Genomic DNA, 16,782 nt, shown 5'->3' with positions numbered 1-16,782 from the left:
CTAGCGCTAAGAGGCGCCTAATACTAGATAGCCTTCCGGTGCAAGGCAACGCAAGGCAGCGCTGTACAAGGCAGCAAGGCTTGGGATACCACGCACGCGCAGACCATTGCTGTATATTGCCGCCAGCGCGCAACGCCGGCGAGCGGCTATCTGTCCGGCGTTCCGAATTATTCTGCGAGCCTCTGTACGTATCTTGGAAGCGTCTCGCTCATTGGTTTGCGCGATCTATCTCAACAAAGCCGCAAAGCTCATTTGTCCATAGCTCACGGCTAATCACTAAACGAAATTTGGAACTATCGACCTCCAAGAAATACACGATTTCAGGTGCGCATGCGCGCTATGGCTCATCATTTCACGCTGAACACTTACATCTTTCCTGGCTCCCACGTGCCGTTCCACAGCGCGTAGCCTCCTGGACTAACGTAGGTATATTCGTGAGCAAAAGCGTACCTCTTGGCACTGTTGTAGTGAGCGGGCATCTGCAATATGTCCGGTAAAACCACAATGAGCTTTACACATTTTAAACACTTCTGAGAGAGAATAAGAAAAGAATATAAAAGAATGCAACACCCATTTTCTTACATGAACAACACATTAAAACAAGTCCATCAGTTTCCATAGACAATAGATTCTCAAAAACTTTGTTGCCCTTAATGTTGCCGTAACTGGTAATTTGTAAGTCCAAATGGCAGTGGTGTACCAACTCGTTCGCGAGTGGAGGGGCTGGCGTCGCTCACTCTGTGCGCCACAGACACACATAAACACACACACACACACAAACACACATATATATATTATAGAAAGAAAGAACTGCATTTGCTCTCAATTTCACGTGATTTTTCATATTCATAGAGATGTCTGAACTCAAGGAAGAATCTGTACAAAGAGATTGTGCAGGCTGGGCCGCCCTATACCGCGATAACACAGCAGTGTTTAATAACATTTTGGAAAGATTCCCGCCAAGTTTAAAAAGTACAGCCAACTTTAACCTGTCCTTCATCTGAGCATTCCATCTGCAAACTTCGCAGTCTCAGTTTGGCGTTCTAAATACTGTGAGTATGAAGAACCTGCTATGACTCTAGTACCTTAAATTCTCACTTATTAAACAAAACCTGTGGCTGACAAAGCAAGGTACTTCGCAGAAGTCTTCAGAATAAGCCGAGTGCCAATTTCTTTACTGTTAGAGCCCTCTAAAATAAAGTCTTAAACTATTTTCTATACGGCGTGTTGTTCGACAATGGTTCTTCGCTATTCGTCAAAATTTTTCGGTGTGCCATAAAAACGCCTCCTTGTTACGCGGCGTCGCGGTGTTAAAATGAAGTGTGCACAATAAACCGCACATTACCGTGCTGAACATAACCCTTTTTTTGGAATAGCCAGACAGTGTCTCTTTTTCAACGTAATTTAAGATGCCTGCCCGCCAATCACATTGGCAGCGGCTCCTTATAGCAGCGGGCGAGATGGATTCATATGTGTATAAGAGATACTTACAGTTATAGTATAACGACGTTGAGCTGTTTTTGCGTGTATACAACTCTCTGTCAACTCATCGTTGCTGACAGAGAGCCAGAGAGAGAAATAAACATTATTAGGAACGGACACAAGCCTTCGCAGGTGGGCAGCCTTCTTAGTCCAGAAAACCGTGGACACTGATCGTCGCCCTGGTCAGGTGGATCGTTACGGGGCAAACTTAAAAGTTGCGCTATTCTATGCGCCTAGTCCACTCCCTTGTTACAAGCCGCCACGATCGCTGCAGGCAACCATATGATAAGCAACTTGTGAAGCAGGCGAATTGGAGACTAAAGTGGGAATCTTTTTTAGCTCTCCTGGATCGGCACAACTGAAATACTCGACACTTATGCACACTCATCAACTCACAGCAGCTTGGATATTGTCCCGGTGCACCGTAAACAGACAACCCAGACGTTTAGCAGAATAGCAAGTAGCCCGTTTTATGGAGCAGCATAGACAAAAACATAGACACAAAACACGTCTTCTTCTTCGGTCAGAGTCCCGTTCCGCGAGACTGTGCGAGCGCACATCATCTTCTTCGTTGTCTGCATTAGAGCGGGCGCGGCATTTGCCTCCCTCTAAAAGAGCATCGCCCCGATGCTATAGTCGGGTCAGTTGTGCATAAAGGCGCTTTGTACAAGTCACAGTCGCTCGCAATGTCACTCGCTTACGTACGGCTTTATGCGCACTACGTGCACAAGTTCAGGTCGGTGCTGGCGACGCCTTGTACAGTGGGGGCTATACGGGACGACCTCATAGGTGACGTCATTTAGTCGTCGCAGCAGTCGATAAGGCCCGAAGTATCTTTTAAGCAGCTTTTCGGATAGTCCCCGTCTTCGTACAGGCGTCCACACCCATACCCTGTCGCCGGTTTCGTAGGTTACAGGTCTATGATGCAGATTATAGCGACCTGCGTCGTACTCTTGCTGTTGGTATATTCGCACACGTGCGAGCTGCCTGGCTTCCTCTGCGCGTTGAGTAAATATGTCGGCACTCGTTTCAACGTCGTCGCATTCGTGTGGCAGCATCGCGTCCAACATTGTCCTTACTTCTCGTCCATGAACGAGACGGAATGGGGTCATCCGTGTCGTTTCTTGCTTAGCGGTTTTGTAAGCAAACGTTATATAAAGTAGGATCTCGTCCCAATTTTTGTGCTCGATGTCCACATACATTGAAAGCATGTCTTCCAGGGTTTTGTTCAGCCGCTCGGTCAGTCCGTTGGTTTGTGGATGGTAGGCTGTCGACTTACGATGAATGGTACCACTGAGCACCAACACATGATTTAAAAGCGCTGCTGTGAATGCGGTTCCGCGATCTGTTATAACGATCGATGGTGCGCCATGTCTCAACACAATATTCTCTATGAAAAAGCGGGCCACCTCCTCTGCTGTGCCTCTCTGGATGGCTTTTGTCTCGGCGTAGCGAGTAAGGTAGTCGGTCGCCACAATAACCCAGCGGTTACCAGCACAAGAAGTAGGAAGTGGACCCAAAAGGTCATTCCGATCTGGCCAAACGGCGTTGGCAGGACTTGGACTGGTTGTAACAAACCGGCTGGTTTCGTCGGAGGTGACTTGCGTCGCTGGCAATCGAGGCAGGTCCGAACGTGATGTTTCACGGCAGCGGCGAGTCTTGGCCAGTAGTACCTCTCCCGCACTCTGCTTAGTGTGCGCGTGTAGCCTAAATGCCCAGAGGTGACCTCGTTGTGGCACGCTTGCAATACTTCACAACGAAGGGCGGTAGGGACAACCATCAGGTAAGTGGATCCGTCTGACGAGAAGTTCATTTTGTAAAGGACTTGGTTTCTTGAACAAAATGACTATAAGCCTCTTGCAAAGACTTTGGGTGCTTTCTGAGTTCGTCCTTCTAAATAATTAACCAGGCCAAGCAGCTCAGGATCGTCATGCTGTTGGTCTGCAATAGCCGACGTGTCGAGAATCCCGAGGAATGCTGTGTCTTCGCCGAGAGTAGCAGCTGACACTATCGGTGACTGAGACAGGCAGTCAGCGTCTGTGTGTCGTTTCCCAGAATTGTGCACAATCGTCATATTGAACTCTTGTAGTCTAAGGCTCCACCGTGCCAATCGCCCGGAAGGATCTTTAAGATTTGTCAGCCAACACAGAGAATGGTGGTCACTGATCACTTTGAAAGAGCAGCCGTACAAATATGGGCGAAATTTCATAACCGCCCATACCACGGCGAGGCATTCTTTTTCAGTGGTTGAGTAGTTTGCCTCTGTGCGTGAAAGAGTTTTGCTTGTGTAGGCGATCACTCTTTCCGTGTCTTCCTGGCACTGCACAAGCACGGCTCCAAGGTCAACATTGCTGGCATCAGTATGCAGCATTGTAGGGGCTGTCTCGTCGAAGTGGGCAAGCACTGGAGGCGTGTGCAGACGTTGCCGCAAGTCATTTAAAGCAGTTTCCTGTTCGTCTCCCCAAACAAAGGCAACGTCATTCCTCGTGAGGCGAGTTAAAGGCGACGCAATGCGTGCAAAATCTGGTATAAACCACCGATAATATGCGCAGAGGCCCAGAAAACGCCTGACAGCCTTTTTATCTGATGGTATAGGGAACTGGGCGACGGCGGCAACTTTCTCAGGACCCGGACGAACTCCTGCGTAACTGACAACATGGCCAAGAAACTGTAGTTCTTCAAAGCAAAAGTGGCACTTCTCCGGCCTTAGCGTCAGGCCGGCGGACCGTATGGCCTGCGGAACCACCTGCAGCCGTTCAAGGTGTTCGTCAAACGTTGCGGAAAACACAATGACGTCATCAAGATAGACTAGGCAGGTCTTCCACTTCAGCCCTGAGAGCACGGTATCCATGAGGCGCTGAAAAGTAGCAGGCGCGGACATAAGCCGAATAGTAAGACTTTAAATTCGTACAGCCCGGCTGGCGTCAGAAACGCTGTTTTTTCACGATCTCTGGGGTCTACTTCAATTTGCCAATATCCACTCTTTAAGTCCATCGAAGAGAAGTAACGTGCGTTTCGAAGCCTGTCGAGCGAATCATCGACACGGCGAAGCGGATATACGTCTTTCTTTGTCACCTGATTTAGCTTTCGATAGTCCACACAGAAACGCAGGCTGCCATCCTTCTTGACTAGAACAACAGGTGACGCCCAGGGACTCTTTGACGGTTCAATCACATCGTCTTCAAGCATTTTGGCTACCTGTTGTTCTATCGCTTCTCGTTATTTTGAAGCCACACGATACGGATTTTGATGGATTGGTCTCGCTGTGTCCCCTGTGACGATTCGATACTTGGTCAGGGGTGTCCGGCCGACTTTTGAGGTCGACGCAAAGCAGTCGTGGAACTCGGCTAGCAGCGCTAGAAGACGTTCTCGCTCCTGCTGAGGTAAAACAGGACTGACGTCAAGGATAGGTGCTAGGTCTTGGAGATGTGGTGCAGTCGTTGCTTCAGGTGCTGAAAAGCAGTCGCGAACATCTGCTACCTCATCGAAATAGGCCAAAGCTGTGCCCTTTGGAAGGTGCCGGCGCTATGTGCTGAAATTGGTCAACAGCAAGTCCGTGCGCCCGTCGTTGACATGGACTATTCCTCGTGCGACTGAAATGCCGTGAGTGAAAAGCAGCGAGGTTATTCGGTCTGCCACTCCTTCACCGTCAAACGGTACGTCACAAGCCACTGAAACAAGGATACACGATCGAGGCGGGACAGCTATGTCGTCGTCATTGAGGCGAAAGGAGATTTGTTGCGGCAATAAAGAATCAGTCAGACCAGGGCTCTTGCAGAACGAAACCAGACGGTCCAGGAAGTTGATTACAGCGCCGTGCTCCCTGAGAAAGTCCATTCCTATAATTAAATCTTTGCAGCATGCTGGGAGAACGATGAAAGTCGCGACGAAAGAATTATCTCCTATGCTGATTCTTGCTGTACAACTTCCAGTAGGCAGCAGTAATTGACCGCCCGCAGTTCTTATATGCTGTCCCGTCCACGGCGTTTTCACTTTTCTGAGACGAGCGGCGAGGTCTTGACTTATTATGGAAAAGTCGGCACCTGTATCGACTAAGGCCGTCACTTGCTGTCCATCAACAAACACATCGAGGTCGGCGCTCACAAGTTCGTCGCTGTTAAAGTTCGTCGGCGTCACGTCGTTCTGTAGCGGCAGTACTGGGGGCTTTTTATCCTCTTGTTGTCAAGCTGCGGCCTTACTCCGCGAGGTCGCCGCCTTTAGTTTCCCCGGCGTGGGCTGGGCGACCTCCTCCCACGAAAGTCAGCAAAGGTACGTCGATTCGGTGATGAAGACTGTGCAGGGGATGGGGAGCGTGACCGGTGGCCGAAGTCAGGCTGGTGATTGGGCAGCGACTCGTTATAGGGAGACCGCGTCATTGGAGGGCCTTGGAAATTACCGTCGTCACGGCGAGCCATGTAGTCGGCGTTGGCGCGGCGACCGTCATACCACGGCCAAGGAGGGCGAAACGCTGTGTCACGGTGCCAGCAATAGCGAGCTATATGGCCAGCACCACCGCAGTTGAAGCAGGTGGGGCGGCGATCGACAGGGCGCCAAGCGTCCGTTTTTCGAAATTGTGGGCGTCCCATGGTGTCCTCTTCTGGTGGTGACCGAGGCGCGACAAGTGATGGCTGGCGGCACGATGGCATCGGAGTCATGGGCGGACGTTTCAAGGCCTCTTGCTGAGGGTGTGACGAAGATGTGGCTGTAGGCGGCTGGTAGTACTACGCGATAGCTGTGACGGGTGGTGGACGTCGGACAGCATCGGCGTAGGTCATCTGACACTGGTCGTAACCAGGATCAGCTGCGGAGAAAGCATGCCTAAGTTCGTCACGAACGACTTCGGCAACGGCCGCCACTGGTGTAGCCGTTGTTGGAGTCCAGAGCTTCTGAAGTTCTTCTCGAACAATCTCCCTGATCAGGTCACGCAGGGAGCTCTGATTGTCCAGAGTCATGGAGGCGGCGTTGATTGGGGTGCTAGTGCACAGGCGATCGTACTGCGTGGATTTTTGGTGCAGAGCTCGCCCAATGGCAGTGGCTTCCCTTATAAAATCAGCCACAGTACTTGGGGCATTGCGCACAAGTCCGGCGAACAGTTGTTCTTTCACGCCGCGCATGAGGTAGCGTAACTTCTTATCCTCGGACATGTTCGGATCAGCCCTACGACACAGGCGTGTCATGTCCTCGGCAAACATTGCCACACTTTTGTTGGGTTTCTGAATTCTTAAAATCTAGTAACTGTTGAGCACGCTCTCGATGATCGACGCTCGCAAAGGTGTCAATGTGCTGCTGTCGAAAATCATTCCATGTCGAGATACGGCCCTTTCGATTCTCAAGCCACGTGTGAGCGCTGTCATCGAGAGTGAAATATGCGCGGGCAAGCTTTTGTTGAGCATTCCACTGATTTATGTCGGCAACGCGTTCATAGTGGTCAAGCCAATCTTCAACATCTTCATGTGGGGCACCACTGAAGCGATCAGGTACAAGTGGCTGAAGAAGAGTTACGTGTGGCGGATTGGGAGAAGAGGTGCCATGTACAACCTGTGGCGGGCTGGTATTGGCCATTGGCAGAGGTACGAAATGCCTGGTAGTCAATTCCTCGAAGGCGGTCAGCTCAGGAGCGAGGCCTAGCAACCGCCGACTGAAGCGGTGCACGGGAGTCGTAACAGGTGACGGCGCGTCAGGACTCGATGAACGGCTCCCAGATGGAGTGTGGAGCATCAGTCAGGGTTGCGGTCCAGCACCTCCACAAGTGTCGCGGTGCACCGTAAACGGACAACCAAGACGTTTAGCAAGTAGCCCGTTTTATGCAGCAGCATAGACATGAACATAGACACAAAACGCGTCTTCTTCTTCGGTCAGAGTCCCGTTCCGCGAGACTGTCCGAGCGCACATCATCTTCTTCGTTGTCTGCATTAGAGAGGGCGCGGCAATATGAAACAGTGGTGATGCTTATCGTTTTCAAAGAAAGAAACTGAATTTCCTGAAAAAGGAGAGCGTTTGATCGGGCTATAAAACGTTTACTGGTTGCCGTCCGTATTTGCGTCGCCGATTACTTAAGTTCGGGCCAGCCCGAACAAAATAAAATCATGACAGATTGATGTAATCTTAGAGAGCCCCTCCTGAGCGATAGCCTCCTCTGCAATGCTCGAGCGCAGGGCTCCAAAGCGCGGAATAGGCAGCCCGCATCGCAGAGAGCCTGCAATACGTGGTCATGACACACGGAGGACAGTCGTCACAGCAGAATTGTAGGAAACTTTTTTTTACATAATAGTGAAGTTCGTGTGCCCCTTTCTCCGGTGTGAACCGAGAAAGCCGGCTCTCGTATGTCGCTGATGAGAGCAGACTTAGACTGGGTAAAATGCAGTTCGTTTAATCCGATGCGCACTCGGCGCGTTCCGAAATCCGTTCCCCCGGACCCTCCCTTCAGATCTCTTAAAAACACTGCTGCACGGAGTCTTCACAAGTTCATGCACGGCACTCTCGAGCGAAAATCACGTTCCCACGGTTCGAGCACGGCGCTCGGATGCCTCCAGCCATTGAGGTCTGCAACACCATAGTCGTCGGATAATTTAACTCGGCAGAGTCGCAGTCCGTGGCGAGCACTTCAATTCGTAAATCGAAGCCCCGAGCTCGTTGAGCAGACGCTCGCTGCCGTCGCTGTCCGAGTCCTCCGCAATGGCTTGCGCCCACCGCACGGTTGTACGAGGCGCTGACGGAGATGTTCTGGCCAACACCACCACGCGTTTCCGAAGGCGCGCATCCAGGAAAACACCGCCGAAACCAGATGATATACGGGCCGACCCCCCGGCATTCGCCCGCACCTCGGTTTTGTTTATACGAGTCGCAGGCACCGCATTGCCCCGCCCGACAATAATTATGTCATTGCTGCGTTCAAGTAAAACTTTGCCTCGCTTGTTAGTTTCCCAGTCTGCAGCCGACAATGACCACTGTCGAAAGTGTGGGGGGGGGGGGGGCTCCGCCCCCTAAAATTTTTCAGTGGAGAGGCTAGAGCCCCCCTTGCCCCCCCGCCCCCCTGGTAGATACGCCTATGCCAAATGACCAGTTTCCCTTCTGAATTTTGCGCCGAACGTTTTAGCGTAGGAATGTTGGTTATACGACAAGGATATACGGGACTGTTCCTCGTATTATAGCGACATTGTTGCAGTAATGTTCTTTGAAACCTACTATGCTAGGTATTTAACTCCATTATAACATAGTGTAGTTCGCTTTTACCAATAAAAAATATTAGCAGGTAAGACGTCATCAAAATCTATGACCTCACGGTGACCTCGTGCGGGAACGTCTAGGCGGCGACACCATCTGTATTTTGATTTTGAGCGTTTTCTCACTTACGCCGAGCCAAAGCAAGGCGAGGGTTGTGTTTTAGTATTCCGAAACTGACTTACTGATACAAAAGAAAAGTTTTTCTCGTTCGTGTTTTTCAAGGAGCACTCAAAACCAAAATGTCAACTACGATATAATTTGTGTAGTGTCATTACCCTACATGCATATAGGTATCTATGACCGAGTACTCATTTCAAGTAGCACTCAAAACCAAAATGTCAGCTTCGAGGTAGTTTGTGTAGTGCGATTGCCCTACATGCATAGGTATCTCTGACCGAGTACTCATTTCAAGGAGCACTCAAAACCAAAATGTCAGCTTCGAGGTAGTTTCTGTAATGCGAGTCCCCTACAAGCGTAGGTATGTCTGGCCGAGTGCTCATTTCAAGGAGCACTCACAACCAAAATGTCAGCTTCGAGGTAGTTTCTGTAATGCGAGCCCCCTACAAGCGTAGGTATGTCTGGCCGAGTGCTCATTTCAAGGAGCACTCAAAACCAAAATCTCAGCTTCGAGGTAGTTTGTGTAGTGTCATTCCCTTACATGCGTAGGTATCTCTGACCGAGTACTCACTACAAGGACAACTGAAAACGAAAATGTCAGCTTCGAGGTAGTTTGTATAGTGCCATTCTCCTGCATGCGTAGGTATCTCTGACCGAGTACTCATTTCAAGGAGCTCTCAAAACCAAAATGTACACTTCGAGGTAGTTTGTGTAGTGCGAATGCCCTACATGCATAGGTATCTCTGACCGAGTACTCATTTCAAGGAGCACTCAAAACCAAAATGTCAGCTTCGAGGTAGTTTCTGTAATGCGATTCCCCTACATGCGTAGGTATCTCTGACCGAGTGCTCACTTCAAGGCGCATTCAAAACCAAAATGTCAGCTTCGAGGTAGTTTCTGTAATGCGAGCCCCCTACAAGCGTAGGTATGTCTGGCCGAGTGCTCATTTCAAGGAGCACTCAAAACCAAAATCTCAGCTTCGAGGTAGTTTGTGTAATGCGATTCCCCTACATGCGTAGGTATCTCTGACCGAGTGCTCAATTCAACGAGCCCTCAAAACCAAAATGTCAGCTTCGAGATACTTTGTGTAGTGTCATTCCCTTACATGCATAGGTATCTCTGACCGAGTACTCACTACAAGGACAACTGAAAACGAAAATGTCAGCTTCGAGGTAGTTTGTGTAGTGCGATTGCCCTACATGCTTAGGTATCTCTGACCGAGTGCTCATTTCAAGGAGCACTCAAAACCAAAATGTCAGCTTCGAGGTAGTTTGTGTAGTGCGATTGCCCTACATGCATAGGTATCTCTGACCGAGTACTCATTTCAAGGAGCACTCAAAACCAAAATGTCAGCTTCGAGGTAGTTTGTGTAGTGCGATTGCCCTACATGCATAGGTATCTCTGACCGAGTACTCATTTCAAGGAGCACTCAAAACCAAAATCTCAGCTTCGATGTAGTTTGTGTAATGCGATTCCCCTACATGCGTAGGTATCTCTGACCGAGTACTCATTTCAAGGAGCACTCAAAACCAAAATGTCAGCTTCGAGGTAGTTTGTGTAGTGCGATTGCCCTACATGCATAGGTATCTCTGACCAAGTACTCATTTCAAGGAGCACTCAAAACCAAAATGTCAGCTTCGAGGTAGTTTGTGTAGTGCGATTGCCCTACATGCTTAGGTATCTCTGACCGAGTACTCATTTCAAGGAGCACTCAAAACCAAAATGTCAGCTTCGAGGTAGTTTGTGTAGTGCGATTGCCCTACATGCTTAGGTATCTCTGACCGAGTGCTCATTTCAAGGAGCACTCAAATCCAAAGTGTCAGCTTCGAGGTAGTTTGTGTAGTGCCATTGCCCTACATGCATAGGTATCTCTGACCGAGTACTCATTTCAAGGAGCACTCAAAACCAAAACGTCAGCTTCGAGGTAGTTTGTGTAGTGCGATTGCCCTACATGCATAGGTATCTCTGACCGAGTACTCATTTCAAGGAGCACTCAAAACCAAAATGTCAGCTTCGAGGTAGTTTGTGTAGTGCGATTGCCCTACATGCTTAGGTATCTCTGACCGAGTGCTCATTTCAAGGAGCACTCAAAACCAAAATGTCAGCTTCGAGGTAGTTTGTGTAGTGCGATTGCCCTACATGCTTAGGTATCTCTGACCGAGTACTCATTTCAAGGAGCACTCAAAACCAAAATGTCAGCTTCGAGGTAGTTTGTGTAGTGCGATTGCCCTACATGCATAGGTATCTCTGACCGAGTACTCATTTCAAGGAGCACTCAAAACCAAAATCTCAGCTTCGATGCAGTTTGTGTAATGCGATTCCCCTACATGCGTAGGTATCTCTGACCGAGTGCTCACTTCAACGAGCCCTCAAAACCAAAATGCCAGCTTCGAGATACTTTGTGTAGTGTCATTCCCTTACATGCGTAGGTATCTCTGACCGAGTACTCACTACAAGGACAACTGAAAACGAAAATGTCAGCTTCGAGGTAGTTTGTATAGTGCCATTCTCCTGCATCCGTAGGTATTTCTGACCGAGCACTCATTTCAAGGCGCACTCAAAACCAAAATGTACACTTCGAGATAGTTTTTGTAGTGTCATTACCTTACATGCGCAGGTATCTCTGACCGAGTACTCATTTCAGGGAGCACTCAAAACCAAAACGTCAACTTCGAGCCAAGCGCAATGCGAACAAGCGTCTGTCGTGTCTTCAAACGTAACGTCTCTTGTTTGTCCTCTGAGCGTAGTTTGGCGCACAAGCGGAGCTCATCCGCAGTCGAAGTGGCACTCATGTAATGTGAGTGCCCGCAGCATCGAGCGGCCGGTGCTGCGGGTTTGTCAAGCGGCTGATCGCAAAACAAAGCTTGCTGAACCATGACGCCTGGCTGTGCATTTGTTGGTGTGGAGCTTCTGATTTGTGATTATGTCACGTGCAAGTATTTTTAGCAATTTATATCCGAGTTTCAGCACATAACGAACGACGCGGACGCTAGGCTGGCATGGTCACATTTGACGCACTATAACTTGTTAGCAACCAAAATAATGCAACGTTTTTTTTCTGCAGAATGGTAGACGACGTCCTTGGCTTCAATCAGAGGGATTTTTAAAAAAATTAAAAATGGCCTTTTTGAGAAAATCATTTTCAAAGTTCGGTGTTTTTGGTAAGTCACTTACGTTTCAGCCCACTTATCGAGTAAACCGGAGCGTGATAAAACCACGCAAATTATTTTAAAAGAGAGCGAAAGTATCAAAGTTAATATGTATCTATTTTTATCATCCTCACTTTAACTTGCTTGAAGCAATAAATTCCTGAAATACAGGTATTTTGTGCAATTTGCCAAGTTTGTGATTTTTTCGTCAAAAATGCTTCGACAAGCAAGGGACATAATAGACTCCTAAGATTGTATTTCACTTGTTCTTTAAGGGGAATAAATATTATGACGAAGAAGTGCACCGTTTTTTCCCTAGGTGCGCTCAAAATTCAGAAATCGCGAAATTGGCGGAAAAGCGTTTTTTGCTGCCAAAATTTGTATATTTTTTTTCAGGCGAACAAATTTTTTTCCGCAAAACCAACTGCGACACCATTGTTCTGGGTGTAATGCCTAGGCGTACAGTAAATTTCATCAATATCGGGAATGGTGACCGGGACCTCGTGTTCGATCTTATCTGGACACACTCTAGTATTAATTTTATTAGCTGTCATTCATATTCATAATGCACTGTCACCGTATGCTAGTTTTGGTGTATACCAAGGTAAGTAAAAGACTACGAGAGCACCCAGACGCAGACAGCAAGGCATCTATCTATCTATCTATCTATCTATCTATCTATCTATCTATCTATCTATCTATCTATCTATCTATCTATCTATCTATCTATCTGTCACTAGATAGATAGATAGATAGATAGATAGATAGATAGATAGATAGATAGATAGACAGACAGACAGACAGACAGACAGACAGACAGACAGACAGACAGACAGACAGATAGACAGATAGACAGATAGATAGATAGATAGATAGATAGATAGATAGATAGATAGATAGATAGATAGATAGATAGATAGATAGATAGATAGATAGATAGATAGATAGATAGACAGACAGACAGACAGACAGACAGACAGACAGACAGACAGACAGACAGACAGACAGACAGACAGACAGACAGACAGATAGATAGATAGATAGATAGATAGATAGATAGATAGATAGATAGATAGATAGATAGATAGATAGATAGATAGATAGATAGATAGATAGATAGATAGATAGATAGATAGATAGATAGATAGATAGATAGATAGACAGACAGACAGACAGACAGACAGATAGATAGATAGATAGATAGATAGATAGATAGATAGATAGATAGATAGATAGATAGATAGATAGATAGATAGATAGATAGATAGATAGATAGATAGATAGATAGATAGATAGATAGATAGATAGATAGATAGATAGACAGACAGACAGACAGACAGACAGACAGACAGACAGACAGACAGACAGACAGACAGACAGACAGACAGACAGATAGATAGATAGATAGATAGATAGATAGATAGATAGATAGATAGATAGATAGATAGATAGATAGATAGATAGATAGATAGATAGATAGACAGACAGACAGACAGACAGACAGACAGACAGACAGACAGACAGACAGACAGACAGATAGATAGATAGATAGATAGATAGATAGATAGATAGATAGATAGATAGATAGATAGATAGATAGATAGATAGATAGATAGATAGATAGATAGATAGATAGATAGATAGATAGATAGATAGATAGATAGATAGTGGAACAGGACAAGGTTTGCTTTCCTGAAATCATTGGTTGGCTTTGCATACTCGGTGATACCCGATCTTCCGCATCAACACTCGTTGCAGCAGCAGTTAAGGTGTCACGCGCCCATTCGGAAAGCCGTGCAAGTCGCTGCAAGCGAATGGAAGTCAGTGTGGTCACTTTCGCAAATAGAAGGTCAGTGTGGAAACTGCATCGCACCTCGATGCGACACTACGTTGCTAATTGCGCTAAAGGGGGCACGAAGCTAGCGAGCGGTAGCGAGGCCACAACTGAGGCGCGCTGGCCATCTGCGTGGCCTGCCATCTTCCGCAGCTGAACGCCATACACACTTTCAAAAAAGAAGTGGTAATTACCAACACTGAGGTAGTAAGCGCTTGTCACGACATTTACTATCTAATCAGTAATGAAAGGTAGTAACTGCCAAGTTCGTAACTTACTGCCATGACGCCTACTACTTACAGTTCTCACCTACAGGGAAATATTAATACAAAGTCAGTAACATTACTACCCTGACAAGCTCAAATACAAAAGTGAAACGTGAGAAAAATGTAGTGTCGTTTCATGTGACCACAGTGATATCCTCGGATAATAAGGTATACAAACACATACACATATAGACACGCACAGCATATCAAGGTTTCTACGCGACACACTCCAACAGCAACCCCAAGGATACATATAAATCTACTTTGGGGTAGCACACGTTCTACAGGAGAGCTAACCATGAACTCAGACTTAGGTTTGATGTTTTGCACCCGGATTTTCATGCCTCACAGCTTGCATATACGTGTTCCATGACGTGACTTGAAACATTTAGTCTAACATAAGAAAATTATAGTTTGGCAAAGCTTTTCATAGCACTGTTACAATTACAGCATAGCAGAGCGCGGCCGATACAGGGAGTAATATTTACTAGTTCTTCACGTACGCAAGTAGTAACCTCTACTAACACGCTAAGTAGTAACCACAATATTACTACTACTAAAGGAGAAAGTGCTAGTGAAAGGTAGTGAACGTGTCAAGGGGTTAGTAAATGTTGCAGCTACTATCTTCTTACAACTTTTTTAAGGGTGTACTTCTCCATTAACGATTTAGAAGATAGAGAAGAGGAGAGAGGGGGGTTAAATGTGAGGACAGGGAAGCGAGAGAGATAAATTAAGACTAAGTGATTCATTAGAGAACATATACACGCAGGTGCTATTCAAGTGGCTAGCCTGCGCCTTTCCTAGCGTATTTACGGCATCATGGGGATGCAGGTGGTTTACGTGCTGCGTACAGGAGGACTAGTTTACCGAGCACATCCGCATCCACCTCCACTCCGCAATTACAAGTAGAAGCTGCTTTGAAACTCACGGTCCTAATCAATGTCGTGTCGCTCATGGTGTAGTGCGTCTCCAGCATTACGAACCGGACTTCGCGGTCGAACGTGTAAAACACTACAAAGTCGTCGAGTTCGGGACCCGTGGGTTTGGTGCTGAAATCCACTCCTTTGCCATCTAGAAATACCTGTCAAGTTCCAAGTGACAACAACAACAAAAAAAGTAACGGGACAAAATTAATGTATCAGGTCTTCTTCGTCACGTGACGGACCTTCCTACCAGAAAGAATGGCACACAAAATTGAAAAGCTCTCGTTATGCCTGAATCGCTTGTGAGACTGAGGCTCGGCAGAATACACAAGAACCAAACAAAAAAGATACAACACTGACTAATAATTAGTCTCATTCCTCTTTAGAGCGCAGTAGGCGATGTTTCGTCCCGTGAATAATCAGAAAAAGGGACGTGCTGTCGAACTGCAACCTGGTATTATATCTTACAGGTGCACGAGACTGACATCAGCAAAGGAGGTCTGTTCGAAATCGAAACTGATGACGCCGGGCGCCACCAGTTTCGATTTCTCCAACTGAAATTAGCTCATGAATATCTTGAACTACGTGCCACTTTCGTGATTTCTAAATAACAAGTGTGCCATAAGTTGGCACGCACTACAGCTTTCTAACATAAACACCTGCCTTCAAGTCATTAATTATATAGTTAATTAACAAGATTTTGTTCATTAGTGCCAACAGTGTCATTTTAACTGCGGCAAAGTTTTTCCGCCTCGACATAGAGTTCGTGTGAGAAAATGGCAAACGCCTTACTGTCATGTGATTTTTATTAAAAAATCTGTGCTGTCTAAAAACACACACCATATATATATATATATATATATATATATATATATATATATATATATATATATATATATATATATATATATATATATATGGACGTTTCGATCGGAGACCGATCTTCATCAAGTGTGTGATGAAGATCGGTCTCCGATCGAAACGTCGACAAAATAAACCGTTGTTTTTTATGAAGGCGCATATAGTCTTATACTTATAACCTTGCGGCAACCGAAGTTACTCTTCCGCGTTTAAGTCCGATATATGAGGCGTTTTTTTTTTCGAAATGGGTCAAATCCATCCAAAGATAATTTGAGAAAACGGCAAAAATTTGCTATGCAAACTAAATACCACGCTGTCAAAGCTATTCTATGATATGTTTTACATGTCGGCTAGGGGAAGTTTCTGGCCGCAATCAATTAAAAAATATGCAGCGGATTTCACCATTATTAGCATGATAACTTTGGATTTGGCTCATTTCGAATTGAGACATGGAATTCAAATGCGGTATTCTTGAAAAAACTTTATTGAAATTCGGGCAGTGGCACATTCTTGCTTCGTCGGCGTCGACATTGCTTCTGTTCACGATGTCGTCGACGTCTCGGGACCGATCTCTCGCCGATCTCTTCACTTCCACCAGAATCCATGATAATCCAGCTCCGAAAGGGCAAAAAAAAAAAAAAACTTGCACAAACACGCAGAAAACAGGCAGAGTAGTCAGGCAAGGCGGGAAATCACACGGAGGCTTCCACGTTCGCCGAATCACGTGATCGCCGAAGCGCTCTACTATCGGCATACTGGATTTGACTCATTTCGATCCATACAGCGCATGGATCTGGCTCAATTTCGTTTTGAAACGGGATCTGTGAGCACACGTAGCTGTTGGTATTTGACTCATTTCGTTCCGATCTCTCTTTTAGAGGAAAGTTGAGAGAATGTACTTGCCAATAGAGCAATATTTGAGCTAG

This window comes from Rhipicephalus sanguineus, chromosome 2 (assembly GCF_013339695.2).
Source record: "Rhipicephalus sanguineus isolate Rsan-2018 chromosome 2, BIME_Rsan_1.4, whole genome shotgun sequence".
NCBI lineage: Eukaryota > Metazoa > Arthropoda > Arachnida > Ixodida > Ixodidae > Rhipicephalus > Rhipicephalus sanguineus.
The sequence above is the reverse complement of the archived record's forward strand: the minus strand, read 5'-3'. Positions refer to the sequence as shown.